Source organism: Gavialis gangeticus, unplaced genomic scaffold (genome assembly GCF_001723915.1).
Source record: "Gavialis gangeticus isolate Ggan-Ray unplaced genomic scaffold, GavGan_comp1, whole genome shotgun sequence".
NCBI classification, from domain to species: Eukaryota; Metazoa; Chordata; order Crocodylia; family Gavialidae; genus Gavialis; species Gavialis gangeticus.
The window spans coordinates 4683481-4690652 of NW_017728998.1; the positions used below are offsets into that span (position 1 = coordinate 4683481).

The 7172-nt window shown below is 58.2% G+C and overlaps 1 protein-coding gene across 1 annotated transcript in view; it reads left to right on the top strand.

Annotated features, from left to right (window-relative positions):
- The first annotated feature begins 2723 nt into the window (after nt 1–2723).
- The window catches only part of KIAA0513 (KIAA0513 ortholog), a 38602-nt gene continuing 34153 nt past the window's right edge, over nt 2724–7172 (top strand). Inside the window, exon 1 of the mRNA XM_019505429.1 lies at nt 2724–2805. The gene's annotated coding sequence lies outside the window, so the exon portion shown is untranslated. The remainder of the gene's footprint in view (nt 2806–7172) is intronic.

Consider the following 7172-nt stretch of genomic DNA (forward strand, 5'->3'; position numbering starts at 1 on the left):
AACCTCGGTGCTCCCACGTATGGGGGAAAGGACAGTGCAGGCAACATGGGATCAGGAGCCTAGAAAGTCCTCCTTTCCATCCTCCTCCTGCCCATCCAGCATGGAGCCGACTCCACTGCTCTCCGAACCTGCCTGATGCCTCAGCCTGCTGCATCGCAGCTCAACGCCCCAGTGCTCTACGCTGCTCTGCCAGCCGGCGTCTTGCATCTAGTTGCATCTCACCCTCTGCCAGCCAAATGGCCTCCTTCAGCTCCTTCCCACCCCTAGCCATGGGTGGTCAGTCCACCGTGGAGGGCCAACCTCCCCTTTCATTAGCCCCAGATGTTCCCTGTGCTCCGCTGGGGCCCACGTGCCCATGACCCACGTCACTCAGCTGTAGTGTTCGACCCGAATCTCTTCTGCAAGTTGTGGGTAGAACCGCCATACCTGGAAATCAAGGACTGGGTCCCTGTAGACGTCTACGGACCTGCCTCTCCTGGTACCCACAGCAGCAATTTAATGCACATTATCTGTTAGTGCCGCTTTGTTATCCTCGGACAAGCCACGACGCACGAGGAGGGCCGCTCTCTGCCACCTCGGGATCTTCTGCAGAGCCGCGGCGTTGGGTCAGCAACTTCTGAAATCTTAGCGAGCCGCTTCTGCTGGAGCTGGCCTGCACGTCATGTCACGCTCAGTTAGGAAATCCACAGATGGCGGCAGCTCCTCTTCGTTCGGAGATGCAATTTCCTCTCCTGCCGTTTATCAAACAGATAAATGGATGCAGTCAGCTCCGGCACCTGCCCTTTGGAGGTTTCGTTATCACTAAGGAGCTGGCGGGGAAAACGTGTTTGGTCGACTCCGCTCGCAAAGTTCTCGCTTTAGGAGAGTAATTGGGTGGTCTTGTTGGGATGGGCATGAATGGCTCCGGCCCCTGTCTGGGTGTAGGAGATCTGCTGCAGCAAGCGCCAGTCGTTGGACTCTGTCCGGGGTTTTTCTGTTGCTTGCATTGCACGGGAGACGAAGTTAAATGCTCTAATAGTCCTTTCTGGTGTGAACGAGCTTTGCGTTTTCTCTCCCTGGCCCTGCCTTGGTGGCGGTTCACAGATGCTCTGTCCTCTCCCCGCCTGACTCGAAGGTTGGCTTGAAACTTGCTCTTCTCCAGAGAGTTTCACGTCGCCTCTCTCCAGCCTGGATTAGCTTCTAGCAGCCGCACCGTCTCCTCTGACCCGAGGGGTTGGACGTGCATTGCTCTTTATGGGAGGCAGCCAGAAGTTTTCCAGGCCCAGGAGGCTCGGGGCTGTGGCTGAGGGAGGGAAATGGGATGTGAATGAGTCCCCCTTGGTGCCTCCTTCAGCATCCACCAAAGGTCCTGCACCTTCCCTCATCCCTGTGTCCCGGTACTGCATGCACCCCTGATTGGTGCTGCCATGCTTAGCAAGTTTGAGGGGTTGGTTTGGGTCCCCCAGGACCCGCGGCTTCCTGGGAAGGGCAGAGCTGGAAAGAGAGGTGAGGAAACACCAGAGGGGCAGGCTGGTTCTGCTCAGGCACCCTGCATCTCTCATCCCTGGGGACCCAAAGAGCATCTCTGAGCCTGGCTTGCATGCACCAGGCTTGGGAAGGAGGCGATGCTGCTGTTTTGGGGTGGGTTTCTAGTTGCTGCTACAAGCAGAGATCTCAATGGCTGTGTGTGTGCACGCATGCACACGCATGTGTGTGCACGCGCACAAGTCCGTTCCCAGCTCCAGTGCATGCGATGGAGACACAAGGAGCAGAGCAACAGATGGGGCAGGGTGAGGGGCTTACCTGCCCGGCCAAAACAAGGCTGGCCTGCCCTGGTGTAGACGCAGGCTAAGAGCCAGGATCTGACCCGAGCCACGTGTGCAGTTTGGTGAGGCCGGCTGGGCCGGAGGCACGAGCCTGCCCCTTTCCTGGCACGTTGCAGACATGTGCCCGCAGGGCAGGGAGCTGGTGCAGGAGGCATTTCCTCTCTGAACAACCCTTAATTATCCCACGTGGTTTCAAAAGCCACATGCAGGTCCTGGACCTTCTCGGCCTCCCAAACCTGGGGAGCGGGCAGGGCCCCGACAGCAGGGACTTGGCTTCTGTGTGTTCACGCAGCTGATTTTGCCGCTGCCCACCAGTCCTCCCCCCTGCACCTCTGCTTTGCTCTCTCTGGAAATGATACCCTCTCCAGCTTTACATGGGCACGGCAGGTTTCATTGACGTCGGCCAAGTCCTTCAAAGCCCGGGCGCATTGTGCGACGAGGGGCCCGCTGCGGAGAGCTGCTTTCAGCGCATCCCTTTGGCTCGAGTGCAGACCAGCTGGAGGAGAATAAAGCTCCTTTTGTGGCTTAAGGATGCTTTATCGAGCAGCGGCTTGGAAATCTTTGTGGGCGGCTCGCGAGCCCGCTCTCAAACACAGCCTGCGTCCCCCCCGCTACTCCCTGTCTGCTCGCTGTTCATGCATGCGCGAGCCCAGCTCCTCCACGGGCTTGGCTGCGTTGAGGGGTTCTCCTTCAAGATCCCCGGGTCAGCGCCTGTGCTGGCTTTCCCTCCACCCATGAGGCACTGCATGTCTCAATACACCGTACTTCCCATGCACTGGTTCATGCGTGTGCACCAGGGCGGTGGAGGGCAGGCGTGATGCGGCTGCGGGGGGATCAGCTGGGGTTTCTAGGCCTGCATCCTAGACAGGAGCCCTGATGCCGTGCTTGGGTCCAGCGACCAGACGCTTGCCCACGACGGTGCGGTGAAATCCGGATGCGCTGGTCCTGCATGGGGCGGTCACGGAGGGCGTCGAAGGGAGGCGATGCACATCCTGGACAGGTGAGAGGCCTGGGGCAGGCGGCTGGGGGGGTGTTTCTGAACTTCCCTCTGTCTGAGTGGAGTGGACAGAGCATCGCACTCGCTGTCTTTGCATCTCGCTGTCCCCAACCTGGATCCCTGGTGCTGGCAGCTGCCACGGGCCTTGCTCTAACGGGATCACCGAGGACTCCCGCGTGCACGAGCCTATCGATCAAGCTGCCTGAGCATAATTGTGCTCAGATGATTGGAGAAGGCGTCATTTAGGGCAGCTGTCACGGTCCAGGAGATGCTGATGAATGGGACTCGTTCTGCAGGGGATGGATGGCTTCGAAGCCAACCTTGAGGAGCAGCTGCAGCCTTCCTTGGCTAGCTCTGCAAGATTTCCCCCTGACCCCCGCCTTCGCGAGCAGCTGTCCTGGTAAGAGGCACTTCGAAGGAATTTGGTAGCCGCCGAGTGAAACTTTGCTCTGTCTCAGCTGGAAGCTTTGCTTCATTAAGCAGCCTGAGTTTGCTGGTCTCTTGTGGAGGTTTCCCTGCATGTTAAATTTAATTAGTGAATTATTGACTTTACTTGAGTGGCCGAACGCCCAGCTTGGCTTACCAGGGGAGAGATTTACATTGATCTCTCAGATTCGGCTCCATTAAAGGTTGAACTAAAAAGCTTTGATTTCCCTTTTTTTCTTTCCCCCCCCCTTTAAAGATCTGCTTGTCCCAATCCGCAGCTGAACGCAGTTACTCCGGATGCACGTGTTAGCGATGCTGCTGGAGAACTGGCTCCCGTCCAGGCTCCACTTTCTGAATTCCTCATTTCCTCCGCGGCGGCTGACACCCGAATATACGCTGTTTTAATGGGATTTCGTGCTTCGTCTTGGGTTTTCGCTCGTGCTGGGCGAGTGCTGATCTGTGGCCTGTGCTTTTGGCCTGTGTAAAGCGAGCGGCTGTCAGCAGACACGCCTGTAGGTTTGAAGTCTAACAGGGTTGCGCATTAATATATGGTTGACATTTTAAGTTTCCCTTTTTTCACCCCTCCCTCTGAGTTTTCCACCTTACCTTGAAGGGAACAATGATCTGGCACGTTGCCTTAGTAACGTTCCAGAAAAGGGCGTCCGTTCACTTCTGCAATTTCAGCAGCCGGGCTGCCGCGATTCTGGGGTGCGAGTTGTGCTTTTCCTCTCTTACCTCGAAAATAAACCCTGCCCCCTGGAAAGGTGCGGTCTTTGGGTCTGAAGGTCACCCAACCGGTCCCCTGCAAAGAAGCAACGCGGAGATGCTTTCTCATTTAATGCACAGGCCGTCCCAATGCAGCTGTGGGCTTGGCTTGGTGTTTCTGGGGCCAGATGTGTGCCAAAGACCCACCGATTTGTGAGAGTTGCTTCAGACAAGTCCTCTGTAGCTTGTGCTGGCAGAGCTGGGATCGCTCCACCTGCCCCTTGGTCATGGAGAAGGGGACACCTGTCATGCCATAGCCACTTTTAGCAGGCCAGTTTGTCCCCTTCCCCACTGGACCGTGGGAATTATTGCAGGGCGACCTGCTTGCCTTGAAGAGGGATTTTCTCACTGAGCAGCTGATTAAAAGCAGCCTATTCCTAGGGCAGTTGGAGATGTTGGTCTGCCCCCCCTCTCCCCGATTTCTCATATGGCAGAAGCTGTTGCTGTTTTTCTTTCATGCTTTAGCTGCCAATGTTTCCTGCGGGCGCTCAGGCTGGCTGTAGAAGTGCTGGAGAGCTTGCAAGCTTGGCCGCATGCCGTCCCTGCAAGGTCGAATGGGACAAGGCTACGGTATCCGGACAGTCTTTGATTTAGGCACCGGAGCCCAAGAATTCAGAAGCAACCAGCAGCGTTTAGTGCCGGAGGTGCAACACTGCAAGCAGGCTGGACACTATGGCGGAGAGAGCTCCTATAGCCAGAGTCAGGCCCTAGGCAGCCAAAACTGCAGGTTGCTGCTGAAAATCTAGGCCCGGCTTCTTTGGAAATCAGGTTTCCAAAAAATGTGACCAGTAAAGACCCCCCCGCCTGGGTAACGGGACCTGACTGCCGGACAGCCGGGGGAGTTGGCGTCTCATTCGGGTCTGCAGGTAACGTGTCTCAGACGCTAACCCCGGTCACATGTGGCATTGGATATTTTTTTTTCTTGCAGCAAACAAATTGCTTTTATGGCCGGGCAGCTGTTAAACCACTGGCATTCGTGGTGCGTTGTGGGCTCGGACCAGCGCTGTTGGCACCGTGGGAAGAGCACTGCGGGCGCTGTCTGCAGGGGAGGTGGCGAGGAGGAGAGGAGTGGTGCTGGGTGGCTCGGTTTGGCATGGGGGGGCCATGCCGGCGGCGTCAGTGTGACAAGCCCTCTTCCACCACGGCCGTGCAGAGGTGCTTATTATCGGTGACTGCAGCCAGCTGTATGCTTGGGTGCAGCTGCTGAACATCTGGGCTGGAGAAATGGAGCTGGTGGGGCTAGAAGCTCCCTTCACCCGGATGTTGTGCAGGGCGAGCTCAGGCGGTGGGTGGGTTCAGACCGTGCTGCTGGTTATCCTCACGCTGTCGGCACCCCTGCTAGCGCAGGGGACCCCGGCCCATTCCCTTCAGGGGGCTAGACTGTGAGTCTGCTACAGCTGGTTTGCTGAGGGACCCCACTGCGTGGGGCCTGGCATTGGCAGCCTTGGCCTTTGGATCCAAGGTCAAGTCTCACGACCGGCGCATCTCATGACCTTGCCGTGCGGAGTCGCAGCTTGTGAGCATCCGAGCTGACCGGGGGGGAGCTGTGGGGTTAACTGTTAACATCGGAAGCAGGCACCGTTGATCTCACTGGTTAATTTATAATTATAATAAGACTGCAATTGGAGGTGCTGGCAGCTAGGATGCAGCTCCCTGGAGGAAAAAGCAGCTGGCCGAAGCTAAGGGAGTCAGATGGGGAGATGTGGGCTGTGGTGCAGACACCGGCGCTCCCTGCACGCTGGCTGCGCAGCTCTGGGGCCTTGTTCTCCCTCCCTCATTTATCAAGCTGGTCGGAGCCGAGGGCACGTCTGTGCCAGCTGCCTTGGCAGCACGCTTCTCCGTGGGTCATGCAAGCAGTGTCACGTTCAGATGTACGTCTCTGGGCCGGCCTCCGCAGCGTGCCGGTTCATCCTCTGCTCGCTTGTCAGGATGCATTTGCTGCTGCCCCTTGCTTCCTTCAGAGATGGAGCAGCACGCGCTGAGTCAGGGGCGGTTTCTCTGCAAGGTGGCCTCTTTCTCACCTCTGCTCGGGGCTGTTCAGCCTCCCCTCCCAACTGGGATGGGGCTTTGATTGGTATGTGGGAGGAAGGAGCTGGCAGAAACCAAAGGCTGGACTCAAAACCAGTGTGGCTTGACTTCAGCTCTGACACTGCTTGACTCTGTGATCTTGGGCATGTCACCCAGCCTCCCCACACTTTGGTTTCATGGTGTTTTATCCGTGTTTCTGGGGGAAGTGAGCATGGCAGCAGTGCCTGCAGGATGTTTTGGGGGGGCCCGGCCCGGCCTGCATGCGCGGGGGCTGAAAACCTGCCTGGAGGGAAATAGCTGAATGACACCGTTGCCGCATGTTGGAAATGCCACGGATTCTGACACTGCCCCAGCTCTCTGCTCGGTTACCCGTAATGAGCCGCATCTGGAGCGGTGACTCCAGCTCTTTCTCTGAGCACCGTGAATCCGTGCTACGTGCTGGGATGTCGGCAACTCCTTGCAGAGGTCAGGCTGCCCGTGCCGGCCTTCGTCCTGGCCCTGCAGCTGGGAAGGGCTTCCTTCACTCAGCAGCTCCCAGCACCTTGCTTCCCAGCCTCTCCGGGAGGTGCTGAGCTCTCCTGTCCTCCCGCCACATCCGTGGGAACTACTGGTGCCGAGCACCTCGCGGGACTGGCCCCCGCTCTCATGCGTCTCTCTGTAGGACGGCTCGGCGTGCTGTTTGCAGGGAGGGGCAGGGCATTTGCTGCAGGGGGAAAACCAGAGGCCCAGGCAACCCTGTGCTGCATTACAGACTGTAGCCTGCAGCTCCCGCGCAGTCGGTGCTGGTGCTGCGGGGCCGCATCTCTCTCGTCTCTCCCCAGTTTGCTCTGCCGGGATGGGGGACATCATGTTCAAGCGTGGGGTACAGAGCCCGGGCTCAAACCCTTTCCCTTCTGCATTCGACTGGCTGGAGCAGCCCCTGCGTCCCCCCCCCTTACCAGCGAGCAGCGCGGTTGGGAGGATGTGGAGCGCAGCCCGGCACAAAGCCGCTGGAGCCTGCGCTAATTCAATTAACGGGGAAATGGGCAATCCAGGGGAAGAAGCCGCGCTGCTTGTTTGCGTCTCCAGCTGGAACGAAGGAGCACGGCAGAGATGGCGCCGGTCCTGCTAGTTGTCGCTGCCCTCGTTAGAGTGGGTGCCTGGGGGGCGGG